Source organism: Cryptotermes secundus, unplaced genomic scaffold (assembly GCF_002891405.2).
Source record: "Cryptotermes secundus unplaced genomic scaffold, Csec_1.0 scaffold358, whole genome shotgun sequence".
Lineage (NCBI taxonomy): Eukaryota > Metazoa > Arthropoda > Insecta > Blattodea > Kalotermitidae > Cryptotermes > Cryptotermes secundus.
In genome coordinates this window covers 6,038-10,536 of record NW_019721523.1, presented here as the reverse complement: position 1 = coordinate 10,536, position 4,499 = coordinate 6,038, and the positions used below count along the sequence as shown (strand labels likewise).

The following is a 4,499-nucleotide window of genomic DNA, read 5'->3' as shown; positions in this document are numbered from 1 at the left end:
ATTTTAACTATTTGTAATTATTTTAATTAACTGGAACGTGGCTATCTTGGACAAAGTGAAGTTTTGTGTGTTGGTGATTTCTTTTTCTACTATAAATGCCTCTGATGATGGCTCCGTGGTGAGCCGAAACATGTAAGGCAGGTGCTGACGAGGTGGAAAACTTAAAAAAGTGTCACATTTGACGGAAGAAACTTGATTGTTAATTGGTTAGTGTGACGGACCAGAATGAAAGACCTTAAACTGGTTGACATTCTCCTTGGATCAGATATGCTATTTGATCAATATTCGGTCATTATAGCTACTTTCTATTGTTATTTTTCATGCAGAATTCAAGGTGACTATATCAATTTATTAGTTGGCTGAGAGACTGAGCTGAGATTTTCAAAAGATATGCTGTGTTTGTTATGATAACATTTTTGTAAAATCAAAAAAAGAGCTTGTCAGCAATGCGAAGGTTGTATCTAGCTTTCAGTTGAATGTGATAACTTATGAACTATTGTTAAGTAAGTAAAGTAAAAGTATAGGGATCCCTGTAACAGGCCGTGGAGGCCCATAGTGTTGTGAGATGTTGAGGTTCCCACATTATCTAGACAATCTACTCATAGCCTTTGATTGTGTTAATCATGATGTTCTATTATCTAAATTGAAATTTTATGGAATAGTAGGAAAAGCTAATGCATTACTGGAATCCTACCTTCATGGTAGATATCAAAGAGTTGTAACTAATAAGAAGTGCACTCACTCAAGTTGGGGTAAGATTATCAATGGTGTTCCCCAGGGATCAATCTTAGGTCCCGTATTGTTTTTGATAAACATTAATGATCTGCCAAATATTATAAAGAGTAAATCAATACCTATTCTCTTCACGGGTGATACCAGTATTATTGTTAAGAACTCTAATCGTATTGAGTATGAAAATGAACTAAATTTAATATTGAAAAATATAAATGAATGGTTTAAGGCTAACTTACTGACACTGAATCTCAATAAAACGTACTTTATGCAGTTCTCAACCAAGAATAGTATTACAATGGACATACCTATCATTTATAGTAACAGTCAAATTGCTACAACCGTTGATATTAAGCTCCTCGGTCTGATGACTGATAATACCCTATCATGGAAAGGACACATTGACTGGCTCATGTCCAAACTGGTTCAGCTTTCTATGCAGTTAGGGCTATTAAACCCTATATGTCTTTAGAATCAATGAGATCAGTATATTTTTCATATTTTCATTCTATTATGACATATGGCCTGATTTTCTGGGGTAATTCACCCCTCTGCATCCATATCTTTAGACTACAGAAGAGGGTAATAAGAGTAATCACCAATTCTAGATGTAGAGATTCTTGTAGGGAGTTGTTTAAGAGATTAAAGATTCTGCCCCTTTACTCACAGTACATTTTTTCCATTTTGTTATTTGTGGTCAAAAACAAAGATCTATTTTTATCTAATTCTGAGATTCATACAATCAACACAAGACATAGTAATAACCTCCATTATCCCTCATGTAACTTAACTGTCTTTCAAAAGGGAACATATTATTTTGGAATTAAAATTTTTAATAAACTTCCACCTAATATAAAAGAACAAGCTCATGAGATTAAAAAATTTAGGTCTGCTGTTAAAAAATTCCTATTTTTAAAGTCATTTTATTCATTGGACGAATATTTTAACTGTGACAACAATTAAAGTTTCGGATTTGTTACAGGTGGTAGCTGATAGCGCCTTATTGTTATAGATAATGGTTTTTGTTTCATGTTGTATATTATTAAATTTAACTGATATGGCATTACACATCTGTGTTGCAGTATGTGATTTACTCATGTTGACTATTTCTATATCCATTGGTGTTAAACCATGCAAGGATTTATGGAATGCTGAATAAATGAATGAATTAAAGAGGGCGGTAAGTTTGTCAGCCTTATGCACTGGCCACCCTTTACCCCCAAGAATATTCCTGGCACTCATTTCTGTTAGAGGCTGAGTTGACCCCAGCACCATAGTGCAGTTGGACGGATTAGGTAAATTGAAAAATACCACCTCATTGGGATTCAATCCTATGACCTTCCAGCTTGTAGCATAGTGCCTCACCCAACTACATTACCGCGGGCCTTCATGAACTATTGTAGCACGTGAAATATACTCAGGCAGATGATATATTATATAACTAAGGTCTACGGTCTGAGGTTCTCATAGTGGTGGTCACGGAAAAGTTCTGTCTTCTAGGGTATAATGTCAGGTAGTCCACTGAAGTCCACTGGCGTTTTGGAGAAACATATTGTCTCTGTGTGCAGGATTGAAGAGTATGCCAAATAAAGAGGCCAGAATAAAGATGGCAGCAAGCTGCTGCCTGTTCCTCAAAAATGCCAGCTGATGCCACGAGACTGCATGGCATTTACCAACGAAGACAAAACTTTTCATAACAAAGGTTGATATCTCAGTTTGTTTATAAGATATTTGACTCTCTTAACACTGAATATGAAGATTATGGTCTTAATGGTGTGTGATGTGGAATAGTCTGGTGGATATGTACCTATCTATGACACTATACAACATCACATTCCAGAAGACCATAGTCTTCTCAGTTCATGCACTCATGTGGTATTTACAAGATTATGTGCTAATCAGAAAGACTCATATATACAGATCTGAAAATGGATTGGGAGAAAGTAGCTGTGGCCTCCTTAGACATTGCCCTGAACTGATGATTTCAACTATTAGAACTCGAGCTTGGAGAGCCACTGGTCAACTGAAATCCTCTGTTCCTTTCCTTTCACCTGCTTTTGAGTAGAATCAAGTTCACAGTGCAATGAATAATTGCTCAAATGGCATCAAACAAAACTGTATCAAACTGAAAAATGTGCTCCTGTTGAATTCCACAGTTTTCTCTGTATCTACTTGCTTCAATTCATGCTGTGTATTTATCCTTTAGTACAATATTACATATCTTTAAATATTTAAGTACTGTTCTTCAAGTCTTAAATTCTCTTTGATGCACTCAGTATATTTTAAAGGACTAGTTTTAAAAGTACCTGGTAGATTTGGATAAAGATTCTTAATTTGAAACTACTCAGATTCTTTATTTCATTTTAGGTTGATTCATTTGATGTACATATGCTTGATTTTGTTCAATTTTAAATATTTCCCCTGGAATTCCTCTGGAGAGGCTGAGGAAAATTCTGAATGGTTACCTTTCATGTAGCTAACCTGAGGATTCTATAAATGTGCCTCCCCAATTGATTCAAGAGTAAAAGTTTTCTAAAAAGTAATTGGAATTTTAATTACTTAAATGGATTTTCTCTCAAGGCCCTGTGATCGGTAAGAGTTTTCATTTTGTTCCTCAGTCCCTTCATGCACATGTACTATAGGAATTGTACTTAAAAATGGATTCCTTCCATATCATTTCCACTTCATTTTTATTCTACTCAGCACTATATATCCATTTCTGATGAGGGGGTAAAATGAACATATGAATTTCCAACAATATGCCATAATAACTGTATACACAAATCCTGGGAAGAGACTATGGATAAGACAACCGAACAAATTCACACAAAACAAACGCCTCCAGAAATTTTAACTACGTAATAGTATCCAGCACCAGAATTCATTACGACGGATTAACTATATGCAAATAATTTATGTTAGAGAGCATATAGCACACGTTTCAGTAATTATATAACAAGCATTCTAATGGTTGCTTTTGCAATCGACAGGAATACAGACCGATACAGACACTGATATTGGGCCCTGACGTGTCAAGCAGGGAATACTGCGTCGCAGGCGTAGAACCACACCTGAAAGCTCCGAAGACGTCATTGGTCAAATCTGCTTCTGCGCCCTAATTACAATTTAAAATCTACCAATGAGCAATCGAGAAAGTTCGTAAATTCTGGATCGTTCTGGAACTTGAACACAAATGATTTCTGTTCTAGAACGCAGTAGAAGCCGGTAGAAGCTGTAGAAATTTCTGGAATAGTAAAAAGGAAAGTTATATATTGCAAGTAGTTTGATAACGCAGGAACAGTTACGTTTGGTTGTTTGTGAGTTTCGGTTGTTGCTGAAGCAAGTCAGTATATTTGTTCTACCTTTTAATCTACAGTTTTCGCATAAACGGACGAAAGGTATGTTAAACGCACACTGCTTAGTATCGAACAGCTTGATGTAGAGGTGCTTGCACGGGATATCGGCTACTGTAGCAGGATATTCGTGTTTTTCCTAAGCCCTTCAAGACATGTTGGAAAAATATCACGACGGCCCACAGCATATTATTTCCAATTATTTTATCCTGCCATGCGGCGTTATAATGTCCAGAAACTGACAGCAGTTTAAAATAATGCACAAGTTAAGGTTATGACATTTTTGTTCTGGCATGTAGAAACGATTACAGTTCAGTTTTAATTGCGATACGCTTTAGTATGGTACAGCGCAATTCATAAAGCCATTTTATAATTGTTAATTTCAGAGGAAGAACTGTGTACCGTATTCTTGGA

The 4,499-nt window shown here is 35.8% G+C and overlaps 1 protein-coding gene and 1 long non-coding RNA gene across 2 annotated transcripts in view; one reads left to right on the top strand and one right to left on the bottom strand.

The window, feature by feature from the left end:
- Nucleotides 1-4,499, bottom strand: part of LOC117283187 — a 14,142-nt gene that overhangs the window by 7,350 nt on the left and 2,293 nt on the right. The gene's annotated exons all lie outside the window — the stretch shown is intronic.
- LOC111875483 (protein lethal(2)essential for life) overlaps nt 3,910-4,499 on the top strand; it is a 3,280-nt gene continuing 2,690 nt past the window's right edge. The window contains exon 1 of the mRNA XM_023871773.1: nt 3,910-4,130. The gene's annotated coding sequence lies outside the window, so the exon portion shown is untranslated. The remainder of the gene's footprint in view (nt 4,131-4,499) is intronic.